This window comes from Hyperolius riggenbachi, chromosome 4, assembly GCF_040937935.1.
Source record: "Hyperolius riggenbachi isolate aHypRig1 chromosome 4, aHypRig1.pri, whole genome shotgun sequence".
In the NCBI taxonomy this organism is placed as follows: Eukaryota; Metazoa; Chordata; class Amphibia; order Anura; family Hyperoliidae; genus Hyperolius; species Hyperolius riggenbachi.
The window spans coordinates 479,686,792-479,703,661 of record NC_090649.1 but is presented as its reverse complement, the minus strand read 5'-3'; the positions used below and the strand labels follow the sequence as shown (position 1 = coordinate 479,703,661).

The 16,870-nt window shown below is 44.1% G+C and overlaps 1 long non-coding RNA gene across 1 annotated transcript in view; it reads right to left on the bottom strand.

Annotated features, from left to right (window-relative positions):
* Window positions 1-467: 467 nt before the first annotated feature.
* LOC137571011 (uncharacterized) overlaps window positions 468-16,870 on the bottom strand; it is a 75,456-nt gene continuing 59,053 nt past the window's right edge. The window contains exons 2-4 of the long non-coding RNA XR_011031278.1: window positions 2,754-2,833; window positions 1,299-1,355; window positions 468-779 (exon numbers count right to left, since the gene is read on the bottom strand). This is a non-coding gene — a long non-coding RNA (uncharacterized lncRNA). The remainder of the gene's footprint in view (window positions 780-1,298; window positions 1,356-2,753; window positions 2,834-16,870) is intronic.

Sequence of the window (16,870 nt, the reverse complement as noted above, 5' to 3'; positions counted from 1 at the left end):
TTGCAGCCAAAGAGATCAGCAGGACTGCCGGGCAACTGGTATTGTTCAAAGGTAAATAAATATTGGAATACTTGCTGTAGGTTCCCTTTAACATTCTTACATAAACTCTTTGGTAATAGGCCTGCAAACAGCAGTGCCCTCTAGTGGCTACAAACAAATTGCCTATGAAATGTTATAATAACGAAAAAAAAAATTCTCACACAACAACCAAGCCAACTCATGAAAACCAAACCACTAAAAAGAAATGGTAAAAGAGCAAGACAAAACACTTAGAGGACACATGATAGTTTCCCTTCAAAAACAAAGTAATTGCACAACATTTTGCATAAAGGAACAGTAAGCAGAACACGTCTCTGTAAAGCAGGAGCTGGCTCCGAGCCCGGGTCTCCCACTGTGCAGACCATAGCCCTAACCACAAGGCAATTCCTTCACCGAGGAATGTGTAATTTATTCATAAAAATGTAACTCTAGTCCGGGGCTGGAATGGTTCTGCAGCCGACATCCTTCCTCGGCAGGAACGTTTCACTGCTCCGGCCCAGATAGATGCCTCCAGAGCGCACTCCCGGGACAACGCTGTTCAAAGCTTGGCAGATGTCTCCCAGGTCCTCACCTAGCAAACACCTAGGCAGCGGCCGACGGGTTAACGTCCACTCCTTGGGATTTGGTAAGCAGCAGTAAAATACAAGTTGTTCTGTGAAACGCGTAGGGTGATATCACCACAATGGCACACACAGAGCTGTCCACCTCGATTAGGCTTCAGAAGTGAGCGCTGGGTATGCCTGTGTTTTGAAAGGAAATATAAACAGACAGAATTACGTTTAAGCTAAAATGTTTCATGAGCCATGAACTACATTACTGAAATGAGAAGTATCCGTAAAGATGAACTCTATACTAAAATGTTTCAGGCTCTGGAAAGAGGGCTCTACTATCAGATAATCTCACCACCCAACCTCAGCCATAACCCCCCGATATAAAATACTATTTCCCTCCAAGTCCTAGCAATCTCCTCCCATCCTCAATGTACAATACTGTACTACTCCCTTCTTAAAGGGAACCAAGAGACACCTTTTTCCTGGTTTTTATTAGCTATAGGAAATGCCATGTTCCCCCCTCCCCTTCTAGCTGCCCATTATTTATCCAGGAGAAGGTGTGACTAAAGCATCTGTGACTTCTGTAAACCATTTTAAGCACCGTGTTCTGTCTACCCCCCCCCCCCCCCCACACACCCTTGCTGATGAAAGCTTTTGTTTGCTCTCTGCTAATGTGTGCAATAAAAAATTACATCAGTCCTTATTTACCTGAAACTTCTGTGGCGGTCAGGCTGTGGAAGTAGGGTAATAAAGCCCTCTGCTAAACTTTTAAAAATAAAAAGAAGAGGTAAAATTTAGTATTTTTTTTGTTAACGAGCAACATTGTTTGCATGCATATTTAATGTTCAATTGAGATGCCCTGTGTGCTAAAAATGGTGCTTGGGTCACTTTAATGTAAGTCCAACCAACTCCCACCAACTAGAAAAGTATATTTCATTAAATGGCAAATTATGGTTAAAGTTAAACTAAATTCTAAACTTCCTCTCTGCTCTAAAAGGTTAGAAGCCGCACGATAACCTTTATGGGAAAAAAATCTTCATTACATTTTAAACAAATCCTAAAAAAAGTTTTATTTGGTTTCATATTTGCAGAGAGCTCTGAAAGGGTTAAGTCTCAGTGTTTACTGTTTAGAGAGCTGCCTTGGCTGAGCTCTCCTGCAGTCCATTCACAGTTGCTGATAAGAAACATTAGACACCTGGATCTGCTTAAACAAACACACAACACAAAGAAGTGAATATCTTCAGCAACAGTGTGGAATAATGACTTGTCATTGTGTGCTGTGCAAGAGTTTGGATCTGCTTAAAGTGACAGGAATGGGGATTTCGTTGAGAGGGGGTGTTAAGGTTGGGAATCAGAGTAAAGATGCTAGGGTTAGGTGAACAACTTGGGAGTCATAATAATGTTGAGGACAACAGTGTTACATAGCCAAGATATTAAAGGAAAGCAATTCTCCATAGCCAAAACCCAACCTGAAATTCTGCTATGAGAGTCTGGGACTTTTCCAGTTTATCTACAGCTAGTTTTTTCTTATACTGACTGTTGTAACTATTAACTGTTGTTGTAGACTCAGGAGAAGTGTACCCTTGTCAGCTTGCATGAATAAATCTTGACGTTCCTAAGAAACAGTCATCATACCTTAGTATTTACCATGATTCAGAGAACTGTAAGGTCCTATTCACAAGTACCTAAAAAACTGAAAAGTTAGTGGTTGAATTGTATGTCCATATACAGTGATTTGTTGTCATGTCGCTTCCCTGCCCCGCTGCGCAATGTCATGTAACTCAGCTACACAGCTGACATGCGTCTGTAACGTTTGCCCCAGCAATGTCTCCGAAGGGGATCGGGTCCCTATCACCAACGGGCAACATGAGTCAAAGGTGTGTATGCACCTTTAGGTGTTCTGAAAAGTAAATAGATGGCAAAACACTCTTATCCGGCTGAGGAAACAATGCTGATAAGGGTTTAGTACTGAAAAGTCCAGGATTCATTACATCTGTTTTGTTTACAGCTGAATGAAGCAGATTTTACACCAGACTATCATGAATGCTGTTTAGAATTCAGTTTTAAAAATTCAGATCTTAAAATGAAAATAAAAAATAAGAGACTTTTTTCTATGTTACCAGTGTTCTATTTATCATTAGTACTATGCATAAAATTAATTACCTCTTTGGTTCAGATTTGCTTTATATGTCAGCTAATCCTGGTCTTCCTGTTATTCTGACTTCAGAGATCTTTCCTAGATCCTAGTAGTGAATAGTGATGATCAGAATCAGCTAATTACAATTACACAAATTTGCAGTCACGCCTATATTACGCTAATTACGCTTTGTATATTTGATTGATTTCGTAGTCATTCATAATTTCGCGTAATTTTCGCGTAATTTTGTGCCGACTTTGGCAGTGAATAGCAAAGCCCCCATACATGCTATTGCTATCAAAATTGCTACATACTGTATATACTCGCATATAAGCCTAATTTTTCAGCACAAAAAATGTGCTGAAAAGTTGACCCCTCGGATTATATGCGAGTCAATGGAGCAGAACGGATGGTGTAGCAGGTTTTGTAACTGGCAGAGGAGCGTAAGGATCATGTACTAGTGATCCTGCTCTTGCCAGCTGGCTCCCTGCTGTGTACGTGCCCCCATCCCCTGCAACATGGTGTGCAGAGTGCGCTGCTCAAGACTACCAGTGTCCCCTGGCTTGTGGAGCGGAGAGTGCATGCAACGTGTCAGCGATGCAATGAACAGGGACACAGCTTTATCATTCTTGGGACACATCTGGCTATGGGGAGTGGGGCTGACTTGTACTGGGGGAACATCTGGCTACTGTGGAGGGGGCTTTATTGAGGAGGGGGCTTATTTGCGAGTCAATCACTTTTTTCCTGGTTTCTGCTGAAAAAGTGGGTACCTCGGCGTATATGCGGGGCGGCTTATATGCGAGTATATACGGTATGTTAAGGAGAATAGTGGGTACAAGTCAAAAAAATAATTTCCCAAAAAGACTTAGTAGTTTTTGAGAAAATCAATTTTAAAAATGCAAAGAAAAAATGGTTTTTAAACTCAGAAAAATTACAGTTTAAAAAACATTTTTCTTTGGATTTTTAAAATCGATTTTCTCAAAAACGACAAGGTCTTTTTGAAAAATTCTTTTTTTGACTTGTACCCACTATTCTCCTTAACATATGTAGCAATTTTGGTAGCAATAGCATGTATGAGGGCTTTGCTATTAAACACTAAAATTGGCTCAAAAATATGCAAAATTTTGCAGAAATTATGCGGAAAATTACGCGACATTATAAAAAAAATTACTATTACATACGAAATGAATTATGATTTTCCCTGAAATTTTGCATTATGATGCATAATTGCAAATTTCAATGCAAAATTTTGAATATGCGAAATTTTGGCCCAACACTGCAGAAAAGTGGTCCCGAGTAAAAGTCTGCTGATAGGCTTACAATGTAATGTGGATAGATGTGAAGTTTAACCATGCACCAGGGCAACGCAGTGGCGTAGTGGTTAGCACTCTTGCCTTGCAGCACTGGGTCCCCGGTTTGTATCCCAGCCAGGGCACTTTCTGCAAGGAGTTTGTATGTTCTCCCTGTGTCTGCGTGGGTTTCCTCTGGGTACTGCGGTTTCCTCCCACACTCCAAAAACATACAGATAAGTTAATTGGTTCCCCCCTAAATTGGCTATAGACTACAATACATACACTACATGATACATACATAGACATTTAACAATGGTAGGGATTAGATTGTGAGCTCCTTGAGGGACAGTTAGTGACAAGACAATATATATACTGTACAGCACTGCGTAAGTTGTCGGTGCTATATAAATGCTAAATATTAATAATAATGTACCACAGTGATGGAGATTATTAACTACTTACCACAACCTGAACATATATACGCTCACACCTTCCTTCTAATACAAGAGACAACTCTCCAGATTAGGTGTTTAGGGCAGCCTCAATGTATATGGGGAGTCATTCTCCACCTCCATCAAAAGTGTGGCTACCCATAACAGCTCTTGTGTTAGAGTGAGGGTAAGTAGCTGGGCCCTTGCCCCTCCCACCAAACCTCTAGGAGCTGCTTCCCCAGTAGTTCCACATTTTTACATCCTTTTACATCCTTTTTTACTCCATACACTATGAACATCAGTGGTGTTGACTTCACACTCTGTCTATCAGATGTTGGGGCAAAAAGGAGGGCAGGCTATGGCAGTCACTCTTAGGCTGGAGCTGGGTGAGGGATGTATAATCAGTTATCTTTCAATTGTGCCATGATGATAAAAAAAAATTTGAATAAAAACCCTGGACCACGCTACAGATATCTCAGGCGGGGAGTGTTACGCCCATTTAAGAAAGCTCTGCTGTACAGCTCAAGATTTTTGTATACATAGAGAACAGTATAATAAAACAAGTATTAAAGGTAAGTTACAGTATTAAGTTATGGTGATCTCTACATTACAAAATACATCCTCAAATAAAGGATCACTGACCCATAAACAACAGTCAAAAAATAAAAAAAATGGCACCTGAGAGTAATTATGTCCCAGAGCCCGCCGCATACCCAGCCCAAGCATCAGGTGTGGTGTGTATCGGCAGTAGTGGAGTTAAAAGATAGAGGTAATGATAAGAAAAAGAAAGAGTAATGTTAGGAATCTGGTCATAGCACTTTCTGCCTACTGGTGGCAGCATTGACTTGAACTTTCATGAACTTCCATTGTTCCACCAGTAGGTGGCTCTGGAGACTTTGTGTGTCCTGGACTTACACTGTTCCACCATTAGGTGGCTCTATGCTGTCTGAAAACAGCTCTGCCTCTGCAAAGGTTGCTCTGTATGGACTATGCATTTCAATCATGCAGCAGGTGTGTCCTCCTTATATAAGAGCCCTGCAAGATGTAACCTGTGCCAGAACTTTGTGCTCACAGGCTTGAGTATCTGGACTAGAGATGGCCCGAACGGTTCCCGGTGAACTTCCATGGTTCGCGTTCGCGGAGAACTGCAAACTTTTCCGGAAATTCGATTTGCCCCATAGTGCATCATGAGGGTCAACTTTGACCCTCTACATCACAGTCAGTAGGCACATTGTAGCCAATCAGGCTACACTCACTCCTGGAGCCACCCCCCCCCCCCTTATAAAAGGCAGGCATCGTCAGGCATTGGACTCACTCGTGTGCCTGCAGTAGTTAGAAAAGGGAGAGCTGCTGTGCAGAGACCTATAGAGAAAGCTTAGTTAGGCTCTTGTAGGCTTCTTAGCTTGCTCCTTACTGGTGCTGCCATCTCCTCTCCAGCTACACAGCCCCAGCTCCCCAGGGCCTATGCTGCATGCCAGGTACGACGTTGTCACGCCATCTTAGACATGTCTTGCCTCAAAGCGGAGAGTCACACTGGAGCAGCTCTCCTGGCTGCTCCTAACAAACAGGTGGATCAGTGGCTGACCCTGCACCAGCTGGAGATCGGCAACGTGGTGTGTGACAACGGCAGCAATCTCATTTCCGCTTTGAATTTGGGAAAGCTGACACATGTACCCTGCATGGCACATGCGCTGAATCTAGTCATTCAAAGATTTGTGTCAAAGTACCCAGGCTTAGAGGATGTCCTGAAGCAGGCCAGGAAGTTGTGTGGGCATTTCAGGCGGTCTTACACGGCCATGGCACACTTTGCCGAGATTCAGCGGAGAAACAAGTTGCCGGTGAGACGCCTCATTTGCGATAGCCCGACTCGCTGGAATTAGACCCGCCTTATGTTCTCTCACCTGCTAGAACAGGAGAATGCCGTCACCCAGTACCTCTACAATTACAGTAGAAGGACACACTGTGGGGAGATGGGGATGTTCTGGCCCAACAACTGGACACTCATGTGAAATGCATGCAGGCTTATGTGGCCGTTTGAGGAGGCAACCAACCTGGTGAGTCGCAGTGAAGGCACCATCAGCGACTTGATCCCGTACGCTTACTTCCTGGAGCGTGCCGTGCGTAGAGTGGTGGATCAACCTGTAGGAGCGTGAACAGGAACAGTTACAGGAGGATGCGTTGTGGGATCAATTCTATCAGAACCAGATGTTTCCTCAACACCTGCGGCAGCACAGAGGGGGGAGGAGGAAGAGTCGTGTGGGGAAGAGGAGTCAGACTCGGATGATGAGGAAGGTGTTTCTTTGGAGGAGGAGGAGGCAGCGGCAGATGAAGAACTGCAGCAGGCATCGCAGGGGGCTTGTGCTGCTCAATGTTCCCGTGGCATTGTTCGTGGCTGGGGGGAGGAGGAGGACATACCTGATGTCACTGAGGAAGAGCAAGAGGAGATGGATAGTACGTCTGGATCCAACTTTGTGCAGATGGCCTCTTTCATGCTGTCTAGCCTGTTGATGGGCCCCCGTATAAAAAAAACTCAAGGGGAATAAGCTGTACTGGGTGGCCACGCTACTAGACCCTCGGTATAGGCACAAAGTGGCAGAGATGTTTCCAAATCACCTGAAGGCAGAAAGGATGCAGCACTTGCAGAACAAGCTGGCAACTATGCTTTACAATGCGTTTAAGGGTGATGTCACAGCACAACGCAATAAAGGTACCACTGCCAGTAATCCTTCTCCCATGTCCACGCAGGCAAGGACAGGACGCTCCAGCGATCTCATGGTGATGTCAGACATGCGGACATTCTTTAGTCCAACGCCTTGCCTTAGCCCTTCCGGATCCACCCTCCACCAACGCCTGGACCGGCAGGTAGCCGACTACCTGGCCTTAAAGGGGCACTACAGCGGAAAACTGTAAAATGTAAAGTATGTGCAAACATATTCAAATAAGTACATTTTTTTTTTCCAGAGTAAAATGAGCCATAAATTTTATCCTATAATGCTGTCACTTACAGTAGGTAGTAGAGATCTGACAGAAGTGACAGGTTTTGGACTAGTCCATCTCTTTATAGGGGATTCTCAGGGATATATTTATTTTTCAAAAGCACTTAGTGAATGGCAGTTGCTCTGTCCAACTGCCAAAAAACTGTAGGGAGCAGGGAAGCTGGCCAGCATTATTGTTTAAATCCTTTTTTAGGGAATATCTTTATAAAGAATAAAAGCCTTGCTGAGAATCTCCTAGGAAGAGATGGACTAGTCCAAAACCTGTCGCTTCTGTCAGATTTCTACTGCCTACTGTAAGTGACAGCAACATAGGACAAAAGTAATTTATGGCTCATTTTACACTGGAAAAAGGTACTTCTTATTTGTAGGTTTGCACATATTTTACATTTTTACAATTTTTCACTGTAGTGCCCCTTTAAGTGTGGATGTAGACACTGTGAGCAGCGATTAACCCTTGGACTACTGTGTGCGCAGGCTTAACCTGTGGCCAGAGCTGTCCCAATTTGCCATCCAACTTCTGTCTTGCCCTGCCTCAAGCGTCCTGTCAGAAAGGACCTTCAGTGCAGCTGGAGGCATTGTCACTGAGAAGAGAAGTCGCCTAAGTCACAAAAGTGTTCGGTACCTCACTTTTATCAAAATTAATGAGGCATGGATCCCGGAGGGCTACTGCCCGCCCGAAGACTAAGTCAGTCCCCACACACAGCATCTCTGCCTGCACACCGTGTGACTGGCTGCCTGCCCCAAGACTAAGTCGGTCCCCACACAGCATCTCTGCCTGCAGGCCACTTGACTGCCTTCTCCGCCACCACCAACAGGGTCCAGGACTCCAGGCGAATTCCTGAATTTTTGCTACTAGCAACGGCCGCTATATTAATTTTTCTGCTGCGTGTACATGCTTGCCTAATGTTTCTGCCTGCACTAAAGCTGCAACAACAAAACAAAAGGCATGTACATGTGCCAATTCCCCTTTGTGATCGTTACCTTGCCGCGGTGAAGGGGCTTGCGTATCACAATGAAGCAATGACCGCCGGCTATATTAGTGTCTTGGGGGGGGGGGGCACACCCAAGATAATAAGGTTGTTGCTTCATTGTGGACAGACCAAATTCGATCAGCTGGACAGTCACTGTTGTTCTATCATTGAGCTACCACAGTCCGGCGACCACATGGGCTTGAAAACTGCCACAGCCTGCAGTCTTGCCATGGTGCGCACCAGTCCAGCACGACCATGACTACACAAACAGCTTTTTTGCGGTGCGTTACACAGTGAGTTTGGTGTGTCAGTGTGAAGCAGTACTCTAATTATACTCCCTGATTGATGTATACACATGCAAGATGTTTTAACCTCCTGAGCGATAATCCCGAGCTGAGCTCGGGGTATGTCGCGCAGGAGGAGTTCTCAGGCCCTGGTGGGCCGATTGCATAATTTTTTTTTGTCACACGCAGCTAGCACTTTGCTAGCTGCGTGTAACTTCCGATCGTCGCCGCTCGCCGCCGATCCGCCGCTACCCGCCCTGCCGCACAGCCCCCTCCCCCCCCTCCCCGACCCCTTGCGCAGCCTGGCCAATCAGTGCCAGGCAGCGCTGAGGGGTGGATCGGAACTCCCTCTGACGTCACGAAGTCCATGACGTTGGTGACGTCATCCCGCGCCGTCGCCATGGCGACCGGGGAAGCCCAGCAGGAAATCCCGTTCTGAACGGGATTTCCTGCTTACTCTGATCGCCGAAGGCGATCAGAGTGGGTGGGGAGATGCCGCTGCGCTGCGGCTATCATGTAGCAAACCCTGGGCTCGCTACATGATTTAAAAAATAAGAAATTAAAAAAAATAGTGCTACGCCATATAATTGTATCGCCCAGAGGGTTAAAGCACTTTAGGCCTCCAATTTAGCATGCAATGTGATTTCTGCCCTTAACGCTGCTTTGCGTCAAATCCAGATTTTTCCCTGGGACTTTTGGCATCTATCCCACTCATCCATGCAAAAAACTCGATGTTAGACCCCTTCAAAAATCTTTTCCATCACTTTTGTGGCCAGCCTAAATGTTTCTAGTTTTCAAAGTTCGTCTCCCCATTGAAGTCTATTGCGGTTCGCAAAAGTTCGTAAGTTCGCGGAGGTTTGCGAACCTAAAATCGGAGGTTCAGGCCATTTCTAATCTGGACAACCCTGGTTCCTTCTTATCTTGCATTCCTGTATCTGCTATACTGTTACAATACTGAATCTATATTCTGTCTGACCTTGATTCCTGCCTGCTCCTTTTGTACCGCAATTGATTTGTTGCCGAATTTATGCTTTGTTCTGACCATGATGTCTGCCTACCTCCTTGTACTGTGAGTGGTTGTATATATTTACCTTGTGTATATATCCTACATATATTTAGTTAGATAGATAGATAGATAGATAGATAGATAGATAGATAGGGTTTTGGGGGGTTGCTCTTTGCTTTGCTTGTATGGTGTGTACTCATGTTGCGGTTGCATCATTGTATATATCTGTTACTGCATTTCCTGATTGTTTGTTATGCATGCAATTGCATTGAATTTGCATGATATTGTTGTATGCACGATTTGTCAATAAACACTTTTGCACAGTATTTCCCTGCCTAAGTGTCTGCGTTGCTGTAAACTGTGATCGATCCCGGTTTTTCCATTCAGGCTTGTAACAAGTAGTAGTCCAGTGGGGGTGGAGCAATGCCGAGAAGTGGGGCCATCCGTGCCAACCAACACCGAGGAGCCAGTTTTAGGGCTGGTTCAGATGGACGTTTGGAGGCGTCGCGTTCATTGGCGTTGCGGCGGCAATGCGTTCGGGCTTTCAGCAGCGTTCGCGTTGCGTTCGGATGCGGTCGCGTTTTTTCTTCCCCTAGGGGAACATTACCCGTCGCGGTTAACCACCCCTGGAAGCTACATGTAGCTCCCAGGGGCTCCTTGAACCCCAGGGAAAATCGGGACCCAAACGCTGCGTTCGTGCAAACGAGCGTGAAAGCTTGGTACAAACGCTCCCATTCACTTGAATGGGAGCGTTTAACGCCAAGCCCCGAACGCTGGCGGTAAACGCTCTGCAAGCGTCCGTCTGAACCAGCCCTTAAGTTTGAAGGTAAAGTTAAAAACTCAATCTATAATCTTCTTAATAAAAATATGTGAAATGAATGTTATTCTTAAATGTAATTCTCCCTGCCTGTTATGTATGCAGAGTATCAGACTGTCCATTCTCTGAATTATATTAACTTCATCTGTCCATTCCTGGATGGAAAGGGGGCCTTGAGGTTACATTGTTTAGATATTAGCAGTTAGTCCATTGTGCTGAAATAAAATTAACATACCCTACTTTTTCTAACTAGTCTGCATTAAAGTGACTCTGTAACAAAAATTACAACGTTTTTTCTACCATGCTACAAGTTCCTAAACCTATTCTAATGTGTTCTGGCTCACTGCAGTACTTTGTACTATCACGGTCTCTGTAATATATCAATGTATCTTTCCCCTGTCAGACTTGTCGGCCTGTGTCTGGAAGGCTGCCAACTCTTCTGTGCTGGTCTGTTCCTCTATGCACACTCCAGTGTGTGTTTTATTTACATAAGCCAGCAGCTTCTTTGCTATCTTATCAGTGATAGAAGAGAGCTGGATAAAAATCCTCCTCTGTTAGGCTGTGAAAGTATCTGGCTGACACATACTGAGGAATTACAAACACAGGCACAGGCAGAGCTGTCTGCAGGAAGCCTGTAATGTTCAGTGCATGAGAGAAGAAGGGGACAGAAGGTAAACACACAAATGATCTTTTGAGATTCAAAAGGAAAGCTGTATACAGCCTGCTTGTGTATGGATGTATTTTCTATGTGTGGACATATTGTACATCAATCTACTTCCTGTTTTGGTGGCCATTTTGTTTGTTTATAAACAAACTTTTTAAAACTGTTTTTGACTACTTTTAATGCGGCGGGGAGCGGTGAAATTGTGTCAGAGGGTAATAGGAGATGTCCCCTAACGCACTGGTATGTTTACTTTTGTGCGATTTTAACAATACAGATTCTCTTTAAGGTAGTCTGACACCCACATTCATGTTTTTTCTCATACTTATACCAGTGATTATTATTTGGGGACCTCCTACTCCTGCTGTACAGTTGTTCCTCAGCCCTAACCTGGGGATTTAGTTTATAGCAACATCATAAACCCACCTATTGGGAGCTGCGACCTTTGTAATTCCGAAAGGCCGAGTTGAGATGGTATCTCTCCTCATGCTAGAGGTAGACTAGCAACCTAGACTTGTGAGTGCCTGAGTAACCTATCTGCTCTTAATTTCTTATTCAACACCATCTCCATCTGACAACTGGCCACCAGTGTCCCCGTATTTTCTTTCTTTTCTCTTACTAGTTTCATATTAGCAGCAGGGCTGTTTTTTTAATGAAGCAAGATGAAAATTTGCATCAGGCGCAGAGATTACAGGAGCAGCATGTTTGTACTGTGTTAGAGTTGGAGGAGAAGCGAGAGGAGAGCGAGGTGAAGAAGTCATCATTGGGGAAAAGCAGCTTATTGTGCTGTGTGAGTAGTCTGACAGTGAGTGAGGAGGGGGGAGGCAGGAGAGCAGCATTGGGGAAAAGCAGCTTGTTGTGATGTGTGAGGAGTCTGACAGTGATTGAGGAGGGAGGAGGCAGGAAAGCAGCAGTGTTTTATTTGACTTGCACAGCAGAAGGGAGGAGGTGGCACTGCTGTCCTGACTGAGGAGGAATGGAGTGGCTGAGGGTGAGCAGTTTGTTTGTCACAGACTCACAGCCAGCCAGTGTACTATGGTGCTGACCTGCAGCATGTCATGTGAGAACGTTAAATGGAGTAAATTGTTGAGTGCTGTGTGATCATTCCAAATTGTTAGGGCATCCTCACAAGTTTGCTCCAGTTAGCAGGAAGTCTAGAACCGGCCCTCATTAGCAGTTTGGCATTTAATAAATGTCTAATAACTGATGCTTTTGTATTTTTTCAGAGGCCGGGGTAAAGTAGGAAAAAGGCAGGTGTGTCAGGGGGCATATAATCTGTTATAGTGTGAATCAATGTTTTAATTCTGGCAAATTTCTAAACCTGAGAAGTCCAAAACTGAGTTTTTCCTCCATCCAGCAGGAACAATAAGTTCAGCTGTAGTTGAAGCAAAGACAGTCATCATTTTTTTTACAACCCGCTATGAGATGACTAATGTAACCAGAGTTCTCTCGAGTCCTTAAACAGTTTTTTTTTTCAAGCAGCCCCTGCATGGATCCAGTGTTTCCCAATTGATTTATTTTTACGTTGCTTATTTTTGAGGATTCCGTTATGAAAATGTTCTCCCGTTTTCCCAGGAGGGGAGGTGTGCAGCCAAAACACATGCTCACACCAGAATGCATCTTTCATTGATGGCCAACGCAAGGCCCAATGCATAGAAGACTTATTAAATAGGTCGTTTATGAAATATGCCTCGAAATAGGGGGGAAAATCTCTCTCTGCTCCTCCACTAAGCTGAAGCTCTTGTTCATTCTTTTCCAGGAATGGTAACCACTGGCCGTGCCATCTCATGGGCATCGTTATAGTTTTATGGTGATGAGGCGTGGGGGTAACGTATGACAATGGCGCTATTGTAACTTCTACGCGGTTTTATATAGGAAAGCAATTTTTTTTAAAAATGTGAGATGACTAAGTAACATAATGACTGTGTAAAAATATTATTAAAAACTGTAGTCTTGGAGTTGTAATTTAACTACAAGATGGCATTGGCAGGTACACTACCACGCTCATTAATATATATAGTAAATCTTTGGATTGCCAGTAACTTGGTTTGCAAGCACTTTGTAAGACAAGCAAACCTTTTTATGAAGTTTTGACTTCGTAAGCAAGCAATGTCTTGATAGACAAGCACAGAACGTACACGCCTCACATCATTACAATTGAGCCGATGATTTTTCTCACTTTGATGATGCAGGAGTGTACTTAATCTGGGTCTAGGGACTGTACAATGTCACATTTCCCTGAAATCCTCAAAAGTGGGCAAAAGTAACTGTGATTGGATAAGTTCTTAGTTAAAGTGAACCAGAGACAAAGCACCCTCATGTATTTTACCATATATATCAGTGGGAACATTAGCGAAAACACCTATCCTGCTCTCTGTTTTATTCTTCACTGCTCAGCCTGCTTCTTATCAGCCCTGATAAAATCCCTGACTGAGCATTCAGTCTGGCTTTGCTCAGGAATCATTATAGCTGAGTCATTATAGCAGAGCCACAGGGGGGCAGCTTGGGCTTGAAAAGACAGCAGAAAAGACAGGCTCAGCTATAATAATTCTTGAGCAAAGCCAAATTCTTGAGTGAATGGTCAGCCGGGGATTTTATCAGGGCTGATTAGAAGCAGGCTGCGCAGTGAAGAATAAAACAGAGAGCAGGGTAGGTGTTTTCTCTAATGTTCCCACTGATATATATGGTAAAATACAAGAGGGTGCTTCGTCTCTGGTTCTCTTTAAAGCCACATAAAAACAGTGGGGTCTGTGGTGATATATTGGGGTGCTGATGATGTTAAGGATAATACAGGAACATATTTCTTTCATTTTTCTGTCTACTGGGTACTACCTCAGATATGTATGTCTGCTAAAAGCTAGTCTGGCTTTTGAAGGTGTCACCTGGCTCCAGGAAACGGCTAATGTGAGTCTGTATGTAGATGTAGATTAAATTTGCATTCAGGGCAGAGCAAGGGAATTGCCATTGTCTTCATTGAATAGACCAGTTACATTCAATAGGCAAAGGAACCTGGACAGTTAATTAGGAACTGTCTGCCTAGCCACTAGCAAGAAAACACTTACTTAGACAATTACCTGACCAGGTTGAAGCCTACACAGGTGGTCGGCTACCTCTTAGTCTGAATAGTGGGCTTGAAGTGTTTTGAAATCTCTGAAAGATCCAACACTAAGACAGAATTGCTTTGAAGTCTGCAAAGTGTGACAGGAAAAGCTTTGAAGTTTCCCTGTCACAGTCTGGGAAATTGCATTAGATTGTGGGATGAAACATCCTTTGCCCGGGGCAACATTTGGGACTATAAAACCGCAGCTAGGACAGTCACAACTTGTAGTCTTTGGAGATAGCACAACGCTAGGACTAACCTGGTTCCTGATCAGAAGTTGCGTCCTCCCGCAAACAACGTTCAGATCGATATGCTGGTAACTTTATCCCATTTTTATTTTTATGCAAATATCCTTGTGTGTATCTTTGTAACTTTTATTTTGTAACTTTTTACTTTGTTTTTTGTACATCTTTTGTATATATTATTTTCTGCATTGTTCCACCCTTTTCCTGGAATATTAAATCATTATTTAATAAGTTTGACTTCTGCTGTATTAAACTAACACTCATAGCCTAGAAGAGACTGAAGTGTAACTGTGTATAAGTCCATGCCTGATTGTATGACTGAGCAACACTACTGTATCAGATTGTAATTGCATTGTGTGTATGGGGCACTTCTGCGCTCGACAGCCGAGTGGGAAGTCTAACAGTATCGTTCGGAACGACTGTTAGTGGGTTTGCTGCACGACAGTGTAACTTGCATTACAAGTCAGTGCCTGATTGTGCCGTGTTACTGTACAACTGTACTGTGTGTGTGTGTGTGTGTGTGCGTGGCGTTCCCGTATTCGGCCTAAAGCGCAAAGCTGACCCGAATATGAAAACGCCGATTGAGCGCTGAGCACTCGACAGCCGAGTGGACGTGTCTAGCAACAGCTAGTGGTGGCAGTGAGAAGTGTTTGAGGGGTCCCAGCCTTGTGGTAGCTCGACTAAGGCTGCTTCCCATCTCGATCTGGTCAAACCCGCAGTCGGGAACCGTGTACGCAGGAGTGCCGCGGGCCGGTTCTTGACAGGGTCTTTAGAGGGGTACAAGCACAGCTCATGCCATGGGCACCACAGAGTTATGCCTGCCCCCTCCTCCCTTGTGCTGCACTGCAATACTGGGGTAAGCCTCTCACTACCTATATTGGGGGGGGGGGGGCCCGCAATTTCTACTGGGGGACACCTTTCATTACTAGGAGACATCTCTCACTTCCTATACTGGGAGGGCTACTAAGGGGACACCATTCACCACCGATACTGGGGGGAGGGAGGGTTACTTATACAGTGGCTGAATAGTGTACTGGTTAAGAGCTCTGCCTCTGACACAGGAGACCTGGATTCAAATCTTGGCTCTTCCTGTTCAGTGAGCTGCACTTATTCAGTAAGGATTTTCTTGGGCAAGTCTCCCTAACACTGAGCGCACTCTTGTTTCTCCGACAGGAGAAAGGCGCTATACAAATACTGAAATTATTATACTGGGGGAGATCTATCACTCCCTATGCTAAAAGGGGCTATTTATACTGGAGAGGCACCTCTAACTACCTGTACTGAGAGGGCAACCTAAACTGGAGGGCTACCTATACTGGGTGGACTACCTCTGGCTACCTACTAGGTAGGGTATTACCTCTGGGTACTTGTTCTGGGGGGGTTAACTCTAGTGACTTATACAGGGAGGGGGGAGGGCAATTCAGTGTTTGCCATAGATGTTATATTACCCAGATATGTCCCTGCACATAAATACATAGATTGGGGTTGAGCCAAAAGATAGCAATGATTCTAGTGAAAGTCTTCCTACACAATAACCCTCATCCTCTCATTTCCACCAGCCAGCCACACTTCTTTCTAAAAGTAAAGTGCAGGTTAATTTGTTTTTGCTGGATGCATTTTTACTTTTACACTTCCCCTATAAATGTTTTTGGAATGTAGAACAATCTTTCTGAGTTTCCATTAATCCTTATGGGGAAATAAGAGTGCTTTGGATAATATGAAGTTGTTTTTGTATTTTACACATTAATATAAAGCTCTGTTTTTCCGCCATGGTTTCCAAGGTACTTTGAGACGACTTGCTGGGCTGAAGGTTATGGTAGGCTTAGGTTAGGGATGGCTGATGTCATACACTTTGTTAGCCTGTGGTTAGGGGTTAGGTTAGGGTTGGCAATTAGGGTAAAGGTTTTTTGATAGAAGGTAAGTTAACCTGCATGCAAAGTTTATTCAAATGATATGCAATTTGGGATAATCAAATACACTTTCTATCATTTTGTAATTTTGCAGCAATGGGTCATATTTTAATTACGTTTCCTAGAATTCCTGTTTATTGCATATTATCTTTTCCCAATAAAATATTTTTTTAAACATTACTTCGGCCTGCACAATATTAATTTACTCTCTGCTGCCCGCCCACCTCATTAATATCAATTATCTTCATTACTGAGGAGGCATACCAAAATATTACAAATAAACAGCATGTAATATTGTAATCGTAACATTAGTTTGGCAGTGGCATAGAAGTCAGGGTCACAGCGGTTGCAATTGCGACTGGGCCCTTGCTCCTACAGAGGCCCGCCCCTGTACTCTTGGAAAGGCCTGCCTTGTTCTCTCCTCTGGGCG